This window comes from Hyperoodon ampullatus (genome assembly GCF_949752795.1).
Source record: "Hyperoodon ampullatus genome assembly, chromosome: 1".
Lineage (NCBI taxonomy): Eukaryota > Metazoa > Chordata > Mammalia > Artiodactyla > Ziphiidae > Hyperoodon > Hyperoodon ampullatus.
In genome coordinates, this window is record NC_136914.1 from 97,149,133 (window position 1) to 97,170,499 (window position 21,367).

The window sequence follows — 21,367 nt, forward strand, 5'->3', positions numbered from 1 at the left end:
TAGTGTCTATATCATGGGTTATTGTAAGGATCAGTAGAATTAATACTTGAAAAGTCTTTAGGGTATTGCCTGGTATATGGTATTTGCTACCATTCTACTATTACCTGGAAAAATTCCTACTCGTTTTTTCCTGGATTCCCTTCTAAAAACTCTTTTCTGACAGACTTGGACAAAATTAATCATTCTCACCTGTGTGTGAATATCTATTTTTTTTTTTTTACTTATACCTAGCTCTTTTCCTGCTTCATTTCTTGTATGGTTATCTTTCCTGCTACACAGTGAGCTTCCGAAAGGCAAGATTATGTTTTACACATCCGGTGTCCCTGCACCAAAATGATGTGCCAAGCACATACTGCACCAATGATTATCATTCCTGGCGGGATCACTGTGAGGGGTCCTCAAAATATGTACACTCTGAGATGAGGATTCAATAAGAAATTTAGATCTTTTTTTAGAAAGTTCATTGTATGGTTTTCATGTTCTGACTACTTGAGATTCTCTCTGGTAGGCACACAATAAACAGGTAAATAAAGAAATGAGTTATACTTTCTCCTTGCCTGCTATTTATAAATGTAAGCATTCTTATTTCTCATTCATTCTGAGTGTCTTGTAGAAAAAATTCACTTATTGATGGAAAAAAATAGCTAGAAATCATTCTATTTGTGTAATTACTTTTTATTTTGGATATTATCATGTATCACTTTTCAATTTTCTCTGATAAAGTCTAAATAATTACATATAATACCTTTGGATTTATTTAGGAATGTCTCTGGGTATGATTCAACACCTTACCAAAAGAGAATTTAATCAGGCAAAGGAAAACTTCAAATGTATAGGGTAACTGTACCCAAGCTTTGTATATGTTTCTACTTTCAAGAGTTCTTTATTTGAATGTGGTGATTTATGTTTGTCTAATATGTCCACTGGGCAAATTAGTTAAAACACATAAAATGTTCCTTGTTATCTCTAGGTTTCAAAGAGGAGAAAAGTATATGTAGATAATATGGGAAGAAAACTTCTTTGAGGAAAAAAACATTTAAAAATGAAAATCAAATCAAATCTCTCATTGAAACTATCAAATAGTGTGTTGTAACCATGAATTTGGAGTATTGTTGAAAATAGTAATACATTTTGATAGACATATTTTGATATTATTAATAGTTTTAGTATTAGTAACTTTTTTATTACATTGAGATCTATATAATCTTTTTGTTTGTTTTACTGGCACAATTTCAAATTTTTCGTTTCAGTTTTCCAAAATTTTTGGAATGGACACACATATGTACACACACACACACACACACTTTTTTTCTTAATTACAAACAAGATGAACAGATAATTAGTAAAATGTCATTTTGCCATCAGATTAAATTAAATGAATCTGCACCTGTATAGTGGCTTTGGAACTGAGAGATAAAATGAACCCATGTGTCTTTCTGTACTCCTAGAACAAGTGTATTTTATCAAAAGACAGATGGTTGTTTCACAATGTATCACCTGCATAAAGAACATAAGTGGAACATTAACTCTTTTCTGAACTGTATTGAAGTCCCCATGTATTTATTGTTTCTCATTATTTTTTCATTAACTGAAATTTCCACTTGTCTTTATAATATAATTGGATATTTAAATGGTACACATTGTTTCCTGTTTTGTATTCAGATCTCTTTGGTTATTTTCAGTAGCAGATATTTTAAACATTTCCCCACTCCAAATATATTTTTTGAAGAAAATACATACGGTAAGGTGTTCTCTCATTTGAAATCACTTGCTGTGTCATACTTAAATACCGAACAAGATTAATAAACTCAAAAAAACATAGTTTCCTATAAGACTTCTGGGTCATTCAGGTTGATCCTATGGTTCTCTGAAATATTGTTGTAAAACTTTTTCATAAAAGAGTTTTTGAAGGATCTTTTGTGACAAATTCCTAGTACACAGGGGGTTTTTGTTTGTTTGTTTGACCTGTAGCTTTAAAAAATTGTCAGTATGTAAGGAAAGTCACTGAAACTGGGGGGCAAAATAATAGCTATACCTTTGAGTTTCATTCAGGTTTTTTGCAACAATGGTATTCTATCCCTCTCTTTTATAAAGCTGAAAACAAGTTTCTTAGAGCTGAAAACTCACTTGGGAGATCCATCTTCTCTTGTACTCCCAAGGAGGAGTCTTTCAAATCTTGATCTAAAAGGAAAATTTTAATTGACAGTTATGAGCATGTAACCCCTGCTCTAAGCCAGAAGGTACCTGTGTTTACCTTATGGGTTATTACTGATTAAAGACCTAGATCTTGTCCAGTAGAGTTTCAAATAATTTCTGTCCATTAGAAAAAAGTCCCAGATGTTATATTTTTAATTCTCTGCAAGTATTAATCAGTTTTGTGTCTTTCCTAGTTTTCTAGTTCCCCAAGATATCTAGTTTCTCAAAATGCTGTTTCAACCAGCTTTTTCATTTACTGGTTTCATATTTTACAAATTAAATATATTTTGATATATATCATTCTGTATTTGAAAAAATGGTTTGAACATATTATTAATCTTTATACGTCTCATAATGCACTTTTTAATTTATTTCACAGAGCAGTTTGATGTGCTTGTGACAGGTAAGCCTGAATGAACTGTCTCCCAGCCAATGAGGCTACTAAAATTTGAACTGATTTTTCCCATGATCAAACTTTATGGTAAAATTTCATGAGAGAGATTCTCCTTTGAGTATCTTTTCTAGTTGGAAGTTACAATGAGAAGATAAAGTTCATGCCAGTGATATTCTCAGTGTACTCTGAAAATTCCAAGTGATTAGTGGATAATGGGCTCTTTCACTTATCTTTCTAATGGTTAAGATTATTCATGATCTAGAGTAACATTGTAAAGAATGGACTGTATTATGCTAACTCATACACAAACTTAAAACACAAGTCTTAACCAATTCCAAAAGGTTACTATGTAATTGCATCAATATTTTAAGAGAGCCTACATTTGAATTTTGTTCCTGATAAGAAGTCAAGCAGTGGTAAAGAATTAATTTATATTTCTTCTATATGTTATTATTGTTACAAATTAGTGAGCTAGTGTTTGGAAGAAGAATGAAGCAACATGTAATTTTTGTTAAATAATTGGTTTTCTTAAATCATATGGCTGCATAAGGATATATGCTCATTTTCTTCTACGGCTACACATTACTTAGATGTTCTTGGAAGAAAGGTAGATAAATTGGAAACAAAAGTAAAATCCTAAAACAAATTTTCAGTCATTCAGAAAAGAGTAGGATAAAATCCTGAGTTATTTTAACTCTACTGCAGGGACTAATCAACTAGTTTCCAGTGCTTTTTTCTTGAAATAGATTTTAAACACAATGTCCTTGTTTTTTTCCTTTTATACCATTCCTCATGTTTGAGTTATGCATCATTGGTAGTGATTTAAACCATGCCATCTACATCTGGTCTTTATTACATGCATTATTGCATACTTGAATGGCATTTTTCAAAGCCTGGAGGTTTTTCATATTTCCTTTAGTGAGATTTATGCAATAGAATTTGTAGAGTCAGAAAAAAGAGAATCAAGGAAAGAGATTTGATGACTCTATTTAATGTAACCTTAGATTGCCACAGGCTAACTCAGACCTAAGGAAAAAAAATCAAGTACCCAACTTAAATCAATGGCTTTAATTTCTTTTTTTTTTTTTTTAATACTCTACTGAAGTTCTAATTCCACCAGTCTTCACAAGTGGCTGCTTGTGATGCCGGAGTGCCTTCTAACTTCTTTTTCTCTCTCAGTATCAAAGGCAACTTATTTAAGGAAATATGCCTATCACAGTTATAGAATGCTTAGAAAATTATTTATTGAATGAAAGGGCAATGTAAAAAATCTAAGTAGTCTTTGCACTGTAAGACTCCTTTCAGCAATGGGCAGATGCCCTCCAGTATCTGGGGCAATCAATAAACTAGGATTGTTTCCACTAAGAGTTACATATTTCACAGGCATCATGGTATAATGTAAAGCACCAGACAGGCATAGATTTTTAATCCCATCTCTGTATGGCTATGGGAATGTTACTTGGCTTATTAGGTTTTAGTTTCCTCTTATATAAAAAGGAATGTGACCTTGGAAGTTTGCTAAGAGATTAGAAATAATGGATACAGAGCACCTGGAACATAGAGTCATTCTATAATAGCTGTTAGTAAAAATTATCCCACCCCAAGTAGAAAGAACTGTCAGTTTTTTTCGTTGCTATTGGATACCCTAATTGATTCATGTTCTTTTGGTCTCACAAGGTAACCTTGTTCTTTCAGCCTTACTTACTTTTCTGTGAGGAGTTTATATCATGTCCTCCCAGGAAATGGGACAGGAGCTGTTTTTCTGTCAAAGCTTGATGCTAAGCTCAGTTGTCTCCTCCACTGACCTTCCCCATTTTTTCTGAACTGAAGTTTTGTATTTCAAATCTGTGACTAATCAAGGTGGAAGGGACTGGAAATACAATGCTGAGTTAGTTATGATCCCTGCATCTGGGATCTCCTGTCTTCCATGTCACTAATTCTCATGTTTGTTTTAGAATGCTTCCAGCAGAAAGCCCAGGGACCTAAATGCCAATAGTATCCTTAGTAGACTGATTTACATAAGCTGTTCATGGTCTCAATTTCATTGCTTCTCAGACTATTAAAATAAAATTTTAAAATAAAATCTCTCTACAATACAATTGATTGTTGAAAACCAGAAAAAAATATACAGTGCCCTCTCCTTCTTCCAATTCTTCCATCCTTATATTGCTGCTGCAAATGAATAATAAACCATTTATTATACAAATGTTTACTGGGAAGCTACTAAAGTTCTAGGGATACAGCACTGACTAAAACAAACAGCAGTCCCTCATGGAACACACACATTTGAGCCTTGGCCTTGTGTGGACCATAGGTTGTATAGGCTACCATATGTAGGTGATGGGAATAATTTTTTTAAATTTTATTATTTTTCTTCTGCTTTTTTTGGGTTACAATTGATATACAGCATTGTATAAGTTTAAAGTGTACAGCATGATTTGACTTACATACATTATGAAATGATTATCACAGTGAGATTAGTGAATGTCCATCAACTCATATAGATTCAAAATTAAAGAAATATAAAAAAATGTTCTTTGTGATAAGAACACTGGATTTCCTGTCTTAACAACGTTCATATATAACATACAGCAGTGTTAATTATATTTGTCATGTCGTACAATACTTCCCTAGTACTTATGTATCTTATAATTGGAAGTTTGTAATTTTGACAGCCTTCCTCCAATTCCCCCTCCTTCCCCTGCCTCTGGAAGCCACAAATCTGATCTCTTTTGCTATGAGTTTGTTTATTTTTGAATTATATTAGTTCCTGGTATACACTATAGTGATTCGATATTTCTTTACATTTCAAAATGGTCACCAAAATAAGTCTAGTTAGGGTATGTCACCATACAAGGATATTGCATAGTTATTGACTATTTTCCCTACACTTACATTTCATATTCGTGACTCATTTGTTTTGCAACTGGAAGTTTGTACCTCTTAATCTCCCTCACCTATTTGTTTTCTCCTCTCACCTGCCACCCCACCCTCAGGCAACCACCTGTTCAATCTCTGAATCTATAACTCTATTTCTGTTTAGTTATGTTTGTTCATTTGTTTTCTTAGATTCCATATATAAGATAAATCATTCAGTATCTGTCTTTCTCTGTATGACTTATTTTACTTAGCATAATACTCTCTAGGTCCATCAATGTTGTTGCAAATGCCAAGATTTCATTCTTGTTACAGCTGAGTTATATTCCATTGTATATATGTACCACACCTTCTTTATTCATTCATCTATTCATTCATCTATTGATGGCACTTAGGTTGTTTTTATATCTGGCTATTGTAAGTAATGCTGCTATGAACACAGGTGTGTTTCAAATTGGTGTTTTTTGTTTTCTTTGGATAAATATTGGGCATAGAATTGCTATGGTAAGTCTATTCTAAATTTTTTGAGGATCTTCCATACTGTTTTCCATAGTGATTGCACCAGGATACATTCCCACCAACAGTGCGTAAGTGCTCCCTTTTCTCCATGTCCTCGCCAACACTTGTTATTTGTTGTCTACTTGAAACTCGTGGTTTTGATTTGCATTTCCCTGATGACTAGTGATGTTGAGCATCTTTTCATGTGTTTATTGGCTATCTGTATATTTTCTTCAGAAAAATTTCTGTTCAGGTCCTCTGCCCATTTTTAAATTGGGCTGTTTGTTTTTTTGGATGTTGAGTTGTATGAGTTTATTGTATATTTTGGATAGTAACCTTTTATTGGAAATATTGTTTGCAGATATATTCTCCCATTCAGTATGTGGCCTTTTCATTTCATGATAGCTTCCTTTGCCGTGAAAAAATTTTGTAGTTTGTTATAGTCCCATTTGTTTATTTTTGCTTCTGTTTCCCTTTCCTGAGGAGACATATCCAAAAGAATATTACTAATACTGATGCCAGAGAGCTAACTGCCTATATTTTATTCCAGAAGTTTTATGGTTTCAGGCTTTACATTTAATTTTTTAATCCATTATATATTTATTTTTGTGCATGGTGTGAGAGAGTAGTCCAGTTTGATTCTTTTGCGTGCAGCTGTCCAGGAGGTTATCTTTTCCCCATTGTACATTATTTCCTCTTTTGTTGTAGATTTAATTGTCCATATAAGTGTGGATTCAATTCCAGGCTCTCTATTCTTTCCCATTGATCTATGTGTCTGTTTTTGTACCAGTACCATACTGTTTTGATTACAGTAGCCTTATAGTATAGTTTGAAACCAGGGAGCCTGACACCTCCAGCTTTGTTCTTCTTTCTCAAGATTGTTTTGGTTATTTGGGATTTTTATGTTTCCATACAAATTTTACAATTATTCTAGTTCTGTGAAAAATGCTGTTGGCATTTTGATAGGGAATGCATTGAATCTGTAGCTTGCCTTGGATAGTATGGTCATATTAACAATATCAATTCCTCCAATGCATGCACACAGTATATCTTGCCATGTGTTTGTGTTGTCTTCAGCTTCTTTCATCAGTGTCTTGTAGTTTTCTGAGTACAGGTCTTTAACTCCTTGATTAGATTTATTCCTAGGTATTTTATTCTTTTTAATTAGATTGTATTCTTTTCTTAACTTCTGATAGCTCATCATTAGTGTATAGAAATTCAACAGATTTCTATCTATTAACATATTATCCTGCAACTTTACCAAGTTCATTGATGAGTTCAAATAGTTTTTGGCAGTATCTTTAGGATTTTCTATATATAGAAATGTCATTTACAAATAGTTACAGTTTTACTCCTTTCCATCTAATGTGGATTCCTTTTATTTATTTTTTCTTGTCTAATTACCGTGGCTAGAACTTCCAATACTATGTTGAATAAAAATGGCAAAACTGGACATCCTTCTCTTGTTCCTGATATTAGAGAAAGTGTTTTTAGCATTTCACTGAGAGTGATATTAGCTGTGGGCTTGTCATATATGGTCTTTATGATGTTGAGGTATATTCCCTCTATATCCACTTCATGGAGAGTTTTTATAAATAGATATTGAATATTGCCAAATTCTTTTCCTGCATCTGTTGAGATGATCATATGATTTTTATTTTTCAATTAGTAAATGTGATTGATTTACAGATATTGAACCAATCTTGCATCCTGGGATAAACCTCAGCTAATCCTGGTGCATAATTCCTTCTATGTATTGTTGAATTCAGTTTGCTAATATTTTGTTGAGGAGTTTTGCATCTATGCTCATCAGTGATATTGGCCTATAATTTTCTTTTTTGTCATGTCTTTGTCCGGTTTTGGTATCAAGGTGATGCTGTCTCATGGAATTAATTCAGAAGTGTTCCTTCCTCTGCAATTTTCTGGAATAGTTTGAGAAGGATAGGTGTTAACAACTCTTTAAATGTTGATAGAATTCAATTGTGAAACTGTCTGGTCCTGGATTTTTGTTTGTTGGGAGTTTTTCTTTTCTTTTTTTTTTAAAATTACTGATTCAATTTTATTACTGGTGTTGGTCTGTTCATATTTTCTATCTCTTCCTGGTTCAGTCTTTGGGAGATTGTACATTTCTAGGAATTTGTCCATTTCTTCTAGGTTGTCCATTTTATTGATATATAATTGTTAGTAGTAATCTCATAATTCTTTGTATTTCTGTGGTGTCAGTTATAACTTATTTTTCATTGGTGATTTTATTGATTTGGGCCCTCTCTCATTTTTTCTGGATGAGTCTGTCTAAAGGTTTACCAATTTTGTTTACCTTTTCAAAGAACCATCCCTTAGTTTCATTGATTTTTCCTATTGCTTTTTAGTCGTTTTTTTAAAAATTTCTGTTCTGATCTTTATGATTTCTTTCCTTCTACTCACTAGGTTTTGCTTGTTCTTCTTTTTCTAGTTCCTTAGTAAGGTTAAGTTGTTTATTTGTGATTTTCTTTTTTCCTGAGGTGGGCTTGTTTCAATAACAGCTTCTGTCTTAGAACTTTTTTTGCTGCATCCCATAGATTTTGGATTGTTGTTTAATTGTTTTCATTTGTCTCAAGGTATTTTTTAATCTCTTCTTTGATTTAGTCAGTGACCCTTTTTTCATACCCTCACTTTCAGTGTCTTTAGATCTAAAATGAGTCTCTTGTAGACAGCATATAAATGGTCCTTGCTTTTATATCCACTCAGGCACTCTATATCTTTTGACTGAAACATTTAGTCCATTTACATTTAAAGTAATTATTGATAGGTATAAACTTATTGCCATTTTATTGTTTGGGTTGATTTTTTAGTTCTTTTTTGTTCCTTTTTTTTTTTGTCTTCTTTCCTTGTGATTTGATGAATATCTTTAGTATTATGTTTGGATTCCTTTGTCTTTTTTTGTGTATGTATCTATTATACATTTTTTGTTTGTGGTTAACATGAGGTTTATATATGGCAATTTATATGTGTGTGTGTGTGTGTGTGTGTGTGTGTGTGTGTGTGTGTATATATATATATGATTATTTTACTTTCAAACACATTTTAAGAACCGTGTATTTTTACTCACGTCCCCCCCACAGTTACTGTTTTTGACATCATATTTTATATATCTTTCTTTTGTGTATCCCTTAACTACTTATTGTGGTTATAGATTTTACTACTTTTGTCTTTAATCTTCCTACTAGCTTCATACATGGTTGATTTACTACTTTTACTGTATATTTGCCTTTACCAATAAACTTTTTCCTTTTTATGTTTCTAGTGGTGGGCTTTTCTTTTTTGCTTAAAGAAGTCCCTTTAACATGTCTTGTAAAGCTGGTTTGGTGAACTCCTTTAGCTTTTTTTGTTTCTAAAACTTTTAATCTCTCCATCAAATTTGAATGAAATTCTTGCTGGATAGAATATTCTTGGTTGTAGGTTTTTCCCTTTCATCACTTTAAATCTATGATTCCACTCCTTCTGGCCTGCAGAGTTTCTGTAGAAAAGTCAGCTTATAGCCTTATGGGAGTTCCCTTGTAGGTAATTTTTTTTGCTTTTCCCTTTCTGCTGTTAATATTCTCTATTTATTTTTTTATTAATTTATTTATTTTTGGCTGCATTGGGTCTTTGTTGTGGTGCATGGGCTTCTCATTGCGGTAGCTTCTCTTGTTGTGAAACACGGGTTCTAGGCGCACAGGCTTCAGTTGTGGCACATGGGCTCAGTAATTGTGACATGTGGGCTTAGTTGCTCTGTGGCATGTGGGATCTTCCTGGACCTGGGTTTGAACTCATGTCCCCTACATTGGCAGGTGGATTCTTAACGACTGCACCACCAGAGAAGTCCTTCACTCTTTATTTTTAATTTTTGCCATTTTAATTACAGTGTGTCTTGATGTGGTCCTCTTTGGGTTGATCTTGTTTGTGTCTCTGTGCTTCCCGGACTTGGATATTTGTTTCCTTTCCCAGGTTAAGGAAGTTTTCAGATATTATATCTTTAAATATGTTCTCTGCCCCTTTCTCTCTCTCTTCTCCTTCTAGGACCCCTATAATATGAATGTTAGTATGCTGGATCTTTCCTCAGAGGTCTTTTAAACTGTCCTTATTTATTTTTATTCTTTTTGCTTTTTTCTGTTCAGCTTCAGTGATTTCCATTATTCTGGCTTCCAGATCTCTGATCCATTCCTCTACATCATCTAATCTCCATAATCTTATCATATTCTTCATATATATTTGGTTCTTCTTTATATTTTTAACTCTTTGTTAAAACTTCCAATTTTTCATTCTGTTCATCCATACTTCTCCTGAGTTCTTTGAAGCATCTTTAGGATCATTACCTTCAACTCTTTATCAGGTAGACTGCTTATCTCTACTTCATTTTTTTTAAATTATAAATTTATTTATTTATTTATTTTTGGCTGCATTGGGGCTTCATTGCTGAGTGCGGGCTTTCTCTTTAGTTGCAGAGAGAGGGGGCTACTCTTCATTGTGGTGTGTGGGCTTCTCATTGCAGTGGCTTCTCTTGTTGTGGAGCACAGGCTCTAGGCACACGGGCTTCAGTAGTTGTGGCTCACGGGCTCAGTAGTAGTGGCTTGTGGGCTCTAGAGTGAAAGCTTAGTAGTTGTGACACACAAGTCTTGTTGCTCTGCGGCATATGGGATCTTTCTGGACCAGGGCTCGGATCTGTGTCCCCTGCATTGGCAGGCAGATTCTTAACCACTGTGCCACCAGGGAAGTCCCTCTACTTCATTCTTCATCTTGGGTCCTATTGTATTCCTTCATTTGGAGCATATTCTTCTGTTGCCTCAATTTGCCTATTTGCTGCTTTTATTTCTATGTGTTTGGTAAGCTGGTTAAGCTTCTCAACCTTGGAGAAGTGACCTTTTATAGGAGATGTCCTATGTGTCCCAGCAGGGCACTACTCTCTGATCACCAGAGCTATATGTTCTAGGTGTGTCCCATATGTGTGCTGCATAGGTCCTTCTGTTATAGTAAGCTGACTACTGTGGGTGGTCTGATAGACATGGCTGAGCCCCATTCTGGTTGATTGCCAGACTCTGACTCATGTGGAGACTGCCAGTCACAGATGGGTTGGGTCAGGTCATGAAGCAATTGGCTGCAGATCCTTGGGGGTTCCCAGGGCTAATGCTGGCCTACTGGTGGGTGTAGCAAGGTTCCAGGGTGGGTAGTGCAGGGCTGGGGACCCTGGATCTATATCAGCCTGCTGGTGGGTGGGACTGGTTCCTGACATGGCTAGCTGCTGAGTCTGGGGAGTCCCAAAGCTGGTATCAATCTGCTGGTGAGTGGGACTGGATCCTGGGGCAGCTGGCTGAGGTGTCCAAGGTATCTCAGAACAAGTATCAGCCTGCTGGTGGGTGGGGCTGGGGCACAGGGTTTCCCAGAAGTAGTCCCAGGCCAGTTTTGAATGGATCTAGATCCCAGGGTTTCTGGCTGCAGGGTCCTGGGGTTTCCAAAGTTGGTGTTGGCCTGCTGGTGGGTTGGGCAGATCCTGGGGCTGGTGGCTGAAAGGCTCAAGGTGTCCCAGAGCTGGTGTTGGTCAACTGGTGGGTGAGACCGGGTCCCGGGGGTCCTGGGGCTGGTGCCATTCTGCTGGTGGGAGGGCTATTTCCTCACATGACAGGCTGAGGGGCTGTGATGGTCTCAGGGCTAGTGCCTGCCCACTGGTAGGTATAGCCAGGGTGTTGCTGCTGGCTGCAAGGCTCTGGGGTTCCTGAAGTTAGTGTCATCTTGCTGGTGGGTGGGAGTGGGTTCCAACATCTGACTGTGTGGTCCCTGGGGGTTTCCAGGGCTATTGCTGGTGCTCTGGTATGCAGGGCTGGGTCTTTATGGTGGATAGGACCATGTCCCAAAATGTCTGTGAGCTCAGAGGGTCTTTGGGCAGTTGGCCTGCTGTTGGTTAGAGATGTGTCCCTGCCCAGTTAGCTGCTTGGCCTGAGGCATTCCAATACTGGTGCCAACAGGCTGGTGCACAGGACTGGGCCCCATCACTAATGAGCTAGAGGGAAGATTCCAAAATGGCGCTTGTCAGCACCAGTGTCCTTGTGGTAGAATGAGCTCCCAAAGATGGATGCTGCCAGTGTCTATATCCCTATGGTGGGCTCCAGTTGCATCCTGCCTCTACAGGAGGCTCTCCTAGATCAGCAGGTGGGTCTTACCCAGGCTCCTTTTAAATTACTGTTTCTGCTCTGGGTCCAGAGTGTGTGAGATTTTGTGTGTACCCTTTAGCAGTAGAATCTCTATTTCCCATAGCCCTCTGCATCTCCTGAGAGTAAGCTCCACTGGCCTTCATAACATGTTCTGAGATCTCATCTTCCTGGTGCAGGACCCCTGGGCTGGAGAGCTTGATGTAGGGCTGACACCTTTTGCTCCTTAGGGAGACTCTCTGAAATTGTCATTATCCTCCCATTTGTGGGTCACCCACCCAGGCATATGGGTCTTGAGTATACCACATCTTCAGCACTCCTACCTGTCTCATTGTGGTTCCTTCTTTATATCTTTAGTAGTAGAAGATCTTTTCTGCTAGTCTTCTGGCCTTTCTCATCAATAGTTGCTCTGTAAATAGTTGTAATTTTAGAGTGCCTGTGGGAGGAGGTGAGCTCAGGGTCTTCCTAGTCCACCATTTGGCCACTCTAGGAATCTTTTTCTTTTTTTAATGCATTTCTTTCTCTGTTCTGCTATTGGTTTCTTTGGAAAGCATCAATTATCTGCTAACTGGGCATCATTGCAGGTTCTATAACCATTCTTCAGAAATTTAAGATCCCTTTCTTAAGGCACAGGCAAGACCCAAAGTCCTATTTAGCCAGAATAATTACCTCAGGTTAGAATTTTATCCAGGACATTTATTATTCTTTTACTTTTGAGCTAGAAAGCTGTGCTGAAGCACATTTTGACAAAAGGAGAGTGTGGGGTTTTATTTTGATCCTGGGAATAAGATATCAGTTTCTTTTCTTTTCTGCCTGAAGCTATTTGCTTGCTTCACTTAATAATTAACCCCTCAGAAGAACCAAAAAGCAAAAATAAAAACAAAAACGTTTCAAGGGTAAAACTATAATTTGTTTTCTCAGACATTAATAATTTGGTCAGCAGAAGCTGAATTAACTGTAAAGTTATAACTATAAAAGCTGTTTTACATAGTGGAAAGAGAGAGCTCAAGAATGACCTAGACATCTGTTAAAATCTTTACTTCACCACCTGGCTACTGGGCAGTCTCGGGTAAGTTTCTTATGTGTAGTAAGCTGAATTTTCCACACCTGTAAGATAGAAATAATATTACCTATCATATAGATATTTGGGAGGAAAATGAATACCATAAGTACAATACTGTGACTAGAACATCATAAGTAGTCAGTAGGTAGTAATTGTTCTCATTGTTATTATCTTTCATAAATTCATAGGAATTAGAGAATTAATCTTTTTAAAAACTATTTAAAATGTGAGTAGTATTGTAGAAATTTAGAAGAAAAGGTAGCATTTTTACTTGAGCTGAACTATTGGATCGGGAATAGACCTTAAAGATTTCTCTATTTACTAGAATTTTCCTCGTTCCCAACCTGACAGAGAATGTTGAGGAAATCTTTGTTGAAAATTTGTATTACAGATATCTCCACTTTTAGATAAGGATAACTTATAGATAAATAACATTCAAATTCATAAAACCAGTATTTTACTAACCATTGTTCATGTGTCAAAAATTGGTTTAGATGAGAAAAAGTTAGATATATAAAATTAAGAAAAACAATATTCTCAAAACTTTGCTTTCTCATGGATAAATTCTTTCACTCATTTGCAAAATGCCATTAATTGTTTAAAATGCTAGATCTACACATTTAAATAAAATTTAATTTTTTGTCTATTACTGTGTAAGAATAAAGTAATATAGAATAAAATATTTCTTTGAAGGTAAAATAATATAGAGTTTTACCCTTAAAAAATGGGATGTCTTGAGACCTACATGTCTTTATTTCATACTCTACAAAGTCAGCTTCAAAGCATCTAGTCCAGACTTTGTTTTTGGAAAACAAAATGACTATTTAAAATATAATACATGACAGATGGATGAAAGCATATACACACATGCATGCTGAGTGTTCTTTCACACTGATTCCTCAATGGTGAAAGGAGAGTCTAATGAGAGTTCCTATGAACGGTGACCAGGAGGTGACACAGAAGAACTGTATGCTCACCTTTCTCCCTTAATTTTACTTTGTTAAGACTTGACATTGTTCATGTAAGACAAGCTTTGCTTGTTCCCTAACATTGTACTTCTTTCACCATCATTTAGTGTTTCAAATCATTTATAAACTCATGAAGATGAGATGAAATACAATACATTTTTCCTAATGGAATCTTAATCTTTTTCTCATTCAGTAGAAAACTGAAATTTAAGTTACCATTACCTTTGGGCAACTGTGAGATATACACTAAGTCTCTGGAGTTTAAAATATCATGTTGGGTTTCTATCTTTGAAAATATTAACAACTGTAAATGCTAAAGCTGGAGGGTTAAAAATGTTTCATTAAACTTCTTGTGGAAGTAAGGTGCTGTGGTCAGAAGAATCTCTCTTCTCTTGACTCAAATCCAGCCTAAGAACTTGTGGAATCCAGGTGTGGGAAAGCTGTATGCCTAGCTAGACCAGCATGCCAACACAAGTACCAAAGAAACTTTGCCTTGTAACAACATCATGAAATCGATATTGCCCCAGTTTTGCTGCTGTGGAATTTGATGCTTAAAATGTTATGGCAAATTAAGAAGGTCACACAGCTGATAAGTGGTGAAAAAGACTCTCCTTAACTAAACTTTATTCAGCTCCTCTAAGCCCTCTTCTCAACCAAACCAAACTGTGGCCCCAGTCCTGCTAGGCCTGCATAGTCCAATTTTAGTGAGAACCCTGTTAAGCCAGTTTAGAGAGAATCCTCTACCCTCGATATCTGATCAAATTCCTCATACCCCACATTGGCCTGCCTTCAGCAAAAATCCCAAGTCACTTTAGCAAGAATTCCCCTTACTCTTAATGTCTCCTCTTAGAAATTATCCATCCACCAACAGCCGCCACCAACCTGCTCCTCTACTGTGTTCCCTTTTCCTTATTGTATTCAGGGTAGAGCTCAATCTCTCTCCTCTGTTGCTATAGTCTTGACATCTATCACAATAGTCTGGAATAAAGTTTGCCTTACCATTTTAACAAGTGTCAGAATAATTTTTTTCTTTAACAGAGACAAAACCAAGAATGGAATCAAGTCGGCTGAACAAAATCCTGGTTCTTTTCCTTAAATTGCTCAACATTTTCCTTTTCCTTAATAGCTCAACATTTGATATTTTAATTCTCTAACATTAAATTTCTGTTCTATTAACTAGGCATATTAGAATCGTTTTTTAAAAAGCAGTAGACAGACAATTCTATTTTTGGATAGCAATGAGCATAAGACACCTAAAAATTTTTCAAAATCACATTTTTATGTCACAAAAGTATTTATAATATGGTTTATTTCCTTTTTAAAAAACTCTGCAGGCCATATGGTCTGTGGGCCAATGCCTTCTCTGAACCATCCAATGAACTTGGTCAAACATACTTAGTTTAACAGGAAGAGAATTAGCAGATTTTTTTTTCCATTGTAGAGTCTTTTTTTTTTTTTGGTAATTTTATTGAAGTATAGTTGATTTAAAATGTTGTGTTAGTTTCAGGTGTACAGCAAAGTGATTCAGTTATACATATATTTATTCTTTTTTAGACTCTTTTCTCATATAGGTTATCATTGAGTAGTTTTAATGACTTTTTCTGCTGTCATAATTATAAATATTAGTTAATGTTGCATTGAGTTGCTGTGTGATATATGTGATTTAAAAAATGGGTATGTAAAGTAAGTTTCAAAAGAATAGTGATTTTCATTTAATACCTTCATTCATTCATTATGTGGTAATATTTGTTATTATTATTATTATTGCTAAGAGAAAAATGTAACAAAAATCTTATTAGAAAATCCCTTTTTTGTGGTAGCTATGATGTCTCTCATCACAACTAAGTTTAAACAATTAGAGGTGATTTTCCAAATCTGTAGTCCTATATTTTGGCTGTTTCAAAAATAGAGTTTGTCACTACTTATCACTTTTATTTTTTAATTAGAGAAGAAAGTGTTTATTTTGCTTCATAGTTGACACTTTCCTTCTACTTCATCAAAAACTTTCATTTTCCTAACTTTAATGTTTTATTGCTGCCTGCTGCCCTTAAAGAGATCATGTTTTCCATTGTCTATAAAAGATCATGCTTAAATTGTGTTCTTTGCTACATCGCACAAACAATAGTTTTAATAGTTTTCCTTATTAACTGTACTTAGCCTACTTTAAGAAAAAAGTCAGATAAACAAACATCTTCAATCACAAATGTTTTATTTATCCTGATTTTATTACTCAACATTTATAATCCCTTGAATAAAAACAATTACTAGTGACTTAGACAATACTTGAAGATCATATCATTTTCACAACCACTGTATGTGATAATTATTATAATGCCCAAATTTTAATCTGAAGGGTTTCATTTACTTCTCTGAATTCCCACAAACTGTAAGTAATGAATCTTGGACTTAAAACTTGGTCTTTTAACAGCAAATTGAAAGCATTTTACATTTGATCTTCACAAATGTACAATTGAGCAGTAAATATTTATTGTTGATGCTTAATTAAAGTTGTCTGTATCCATTAATCTATTTCTCTGTGCTTCAGAAATGTGCTTACCGTGCCTTGAAGAATATTGAAAGTAAAGCTTGGGTGTTTCAATAGAAAATCTTAAAGATATCTGGGTTTTATTTAATGGGACCTATTTCATTGCAGAAAAAATAAAATATTCTAATGTATACTTATGCAGCATCAAAAAGAGCATATCCGACATCAAAAATCTTTGGCGCAGGGTTATTCTGTTAAAGTGTGCCATTCACTTTAATTATCTTGAATACTAGCCCTCTTCTGTTTAATAATGTTGAGATATGTATATGCTGAGAGAATGAACTTATGGTTACCAGGGGGAAGGATAGCGGGGAGGGATAGGTTGGGAGTTTGTGATTGACGTGTACACACTGCTGTATTTAAAACAGGTAACTAACAAGGACCTACTGTAAAAAAAATAATTAAAGAAAAAAGAAAGACTTTCCCTGACCCCTTCCTCTCCTGGAACTATCTCACTAGCCCATCTTATTGTCTAAGGAAATAAAAACATTTATATGTGTGTGTTTGTATATATATATATATATATATACTGCAGTTTTAAAACCATTCTCAGAAACACTAGGTTTACATATATGTACTTGGCCTGCTAAAAATGTATTCAGCCCACCCCTATGTATCAATAGCTCCCCTTAATCCGTACCTCCTACTGTTCCTTGTTCTAAGAAGCTAAGACAACACTAACATTTGCCTGTGACAGTTATGCTTAGAATTTACAAAAACATGCTGATGCAAGCCAAACAAGTAGTTTGTGGATTTAGAAGTGGCTTGAATTTCTTTTGGGCTTGCTACTTTATTCTTGTTAGTCCCCTGCCCGACTCCCATCAAGCTCAGTTCAATTCCATTTAAGCCTTTAGCATACAGACTGCATTTGTCATCACAGCTGATAAAGACAGAATTTATATGATTATACCGATTTTTGCAACTTTACTACTGAATTCAATTTGAGGTCAAATATATTTTATAATTTAAAATATGTAAAAGAATATGGCCTCAAAATACATAGTACTTAGTATTGTCCACTTTGAATGATAATGAGCTGTCTTCCACTGAATAAGAGTTGATATTTGTACTACAAAACTTTATAAGGCATTTACCACAAACTGGAAAAGGGTTCTATTCAGCACTGAATTTAGGGCTGAAATCTCCATTTCAATGTGGAGGCAGTGTTACCTCTGTTTAATGATCTTATTTTAAGTTTTGATAAAAAACATCCTCAGGTTTTAAAGGTTAATGATCCTGAAAATATTCAAAGCAGATGTCATCAGAAAATATTTCTTCTTATTCACAGTTGTGTGTATGCCATATAGTGCTTTTCAAATAAATGAGGGAGATGCCTCATTACAAGAATGTACCATGTAGATTAGACTGCCTATATAATGCAAACACTGATACATTAATGACTGCTCAAGCAACTAGTTTCTTTCTTTTTTGTTTTTAACATCTTTATTGGAGTATAATTGCTTTACAGCGGTGTGTTAGTTTCTGCTTTAAAACAAAGTGAATCAGCTATACATATACATATATTGCCATATCTCCTCCCTCTTGTGTCTCCCTCACACCCTCCCTATCACACCCCTCTAGGTGGTCACAAAGCACTGAGCTGATCTCCCTGTGCTATGCGGCTGCTTCCCACTAGCTATCTGTTTTATATTTGGTAGTATATATAAGTCCATGCCACTCTCTCACTTGGTCACAGCTAACCCTTCCCCCTCCCCGTGTCCTCAAGTCCATTCTCCACGTCTCAGTCTTTACTCCTGTCCTGCCTCTAGGTTCCTCATAACCATATTAATTTTTTTTTAGATTCTATATATATGTTTTAGCATATGGTATTTGTTTATCTCTTTCTGACATACTTCACTCTGTATGACAGACTCTAGGTCGATCCACCTCACTACAAATAACTCAATTTCATTTCTTTTTATGGCTGAGTAATATTCCATTGTATATATGTGCCACATCTTCTTTATCCATTCATCCGATGATGGACACTTAGGTTGCTTCCATGTCCTGGCTATTGTAAATAGAGCTGCAATGAACATTGTGGTACATGACTCTTTTTGAATTATGGTTTTCTCAGGGTGTATGCCCAGTAGTGGGATTGCTGGGTCATATGGTAGTTCTATTTTTAGTTTTTTAAGGAACCTCCATACTGTTCTCCATAGTGACTGTATCAATTTACATTCCCACCAACAGTGCAAGAGGGTATGCTTTTCTCCACACCCTCTCCAGCGATTATTGTTTGTACATTTGTTATCATGGCCATTCTGACTGGTGTGAGGTGATACCTCATTGTAGTTTTGATTTACATTTCTCTAATGATTAGTGATGTTGAGCATTCTTTCATGAGTTTGTTAGCAATCTATAAATCTTCTTTGGAGAAGGGACTATTTAAGTCTTCTGCCCATTTTCTGATTGGGTTGTTTGTTTTCTTTTGATATAGAGCTGCATGAGCTGCTTGTACATTTTGGAGATTAATCCTTTGTCAGTTGCTTCATTTGCAAATATTTTCTACCATTCTGTGGGTTGTCTTTTCAGCTTCTTTATGGTTTCCTTTGCTGTGCGAAAACTTTTAAGTTTCATTAGGTCCCATTTGTTTATTTTTGTTTTTATTTCCTTTTCTCTAGGAGGTGGGTCAAAAAGGATCTTGCTGTGATTTATGTCACAGAATATTCTCCCTATGTTTTCCTAAGAATTTGATAGTGTCTGGCCTTACATTTAGGTCTTTAATCCATTTTGAGTTTATTTTTGTGTATGGTGTTAAAGAGTGTTCTAATTTCCTTCTTTAACATGTAGCTGTCCAATTTTCTCAGCACCACGTATTGAAGAGGCTATCTTTTCTCCATTATATATTCTTGACTCCTTTATCAAAAATAAGGTGACCATATGTGTGTGGGTTTATCTCTGGCCTTTCTATCCTGTTCCATTGATCTATATTTCTGTTCTTGTCGCAATACCATACTGTCTTGATAACTGTAGCCTTGTAGTATAGTCTGAGGTCTGGAGGTCTGATTCCTCCAGCTCCGTTTCTCTTTCTCAAGATTGCTTGGGCTAATCAGGGTCTTTTGAGTTTCCATACAAATTGTGAAATTTTTTGTTCCAGTTCAGTGAAAAATGCCATTGGTCCTTTGATAAGGATTGCCTTGAATCTGTAGATTGCTTTGGGTAGTATAGTCATTTTCACAGTGTTGATTCTTCCTGTCCAAGAACATGGTATATCTCTCCATCTGTTTGTATCATCTTTAATTTCTTTCATCAGTGTCTTACAGTTTTCTGCATTCAAGTCTCTTGTCTCCTTAGGTAGGTTTATTCCTAGGTGTTTTTTTCTTTTTCTTGCAGTGGTAAATGGGAGTGTTTCCTTAATTTCTCTTTCAGCTTTTATAGCATTAGTGTATAGGAATGCAAGAGATTTCTGTGCATTAATTTTGTATCCTGCTACTTTACCAAGTTCATAGATTACCTCTAGTAGTTTTCTGGTAGAGCCTTTAGGATTCCCTATGTATAGTTTCATGTCATCTGCAAACAGTGACAGCTTTACTTCTTCTTTTCCTATTTAGATTCTTTTTATTTCTTTTTCTTCTCTGATTGCTACGGCTAAAACTTCCAAAACTATGTTGAATAATAGTGGTGAGAGTGGGGAACCTTGTCTTGTTCCTGATCTTAGTGGAACTTGTTTCAGTTTTTCACCATTGAGAACGATGTTGGCTGTGGGTTTGTCATATATGGCCTCTCTTATGTTGAGGTAAGTGCCCTCTATGCCTAATTTATGGATGATTTCATCACGTGGTGTTGACTTTTGTTGAAAGCTTTTTCTGCATCTATTGAGATGATCATATGGTAATTCTCCTTCAATTTATTAATATGCTGTATCACATTGATTGATTTGCCTATATTGAAGAATCCTTGCATTTATGGGATAAACCCCACTTGATCATGGTGTATGATCCTTTTAATGTGCTTTTGGATTCTGTTTGCTAGTATTTTGTTGAGGATTTTTGCATCTATGTTCATCAGTGATATTGGCCTGTAGTTTTCTTTCTTTGTGACGTCTTTGTCTAGTTTTGGTATCAGGGTGATGGTGGCCTCATAGAATGAGTTTGGGAGTGTTCCTCCTTCTGCTATATTTTGGAAGAGTTTGAGGAGAATAGGTGTTAGCTCTTCTCTAATTGTTTTATAGAATTTTCCTGTGAAGCCATCTGGTCGTGGACTGTTGTTTGTTGGAAGATTTTTAATCACAGTCTTAATTTCAGTGTTTTGAGTGGTCTGTTTATATTTTCTATTTCTTCCTGGTTCAATCTCAGAAGGTTGTGCATTTCTAAGAATTCGTCCATTTCTTCCAGTTTGTCCATTTTATTGGCATAGAGTTGCTTGTAGCAATCTTTCATGATCCTTTTTATTGCTGCAATGTCAGTTGTTACTTTTTCTTTTTCATTTCTAATTCTATTAATTTGATTCTTCTCCCTTTTTTTCTTGATGAGTCTGGCTAATGGTTTATCAATTTTGTTTATCTTCTCAAAGAACCAGCTTTTGGTTTTGTTGATCTTTGCTATACTTTCCTTCATTTCTTTTTCATTTATTTCTGATCTGATCTTTATGATTTCTTCTCCTCTGCTCACATTGGTGGTTTTTGTTCTTCTTTCTCTAATTGCTTTAGGTGTGAGTTTAGAT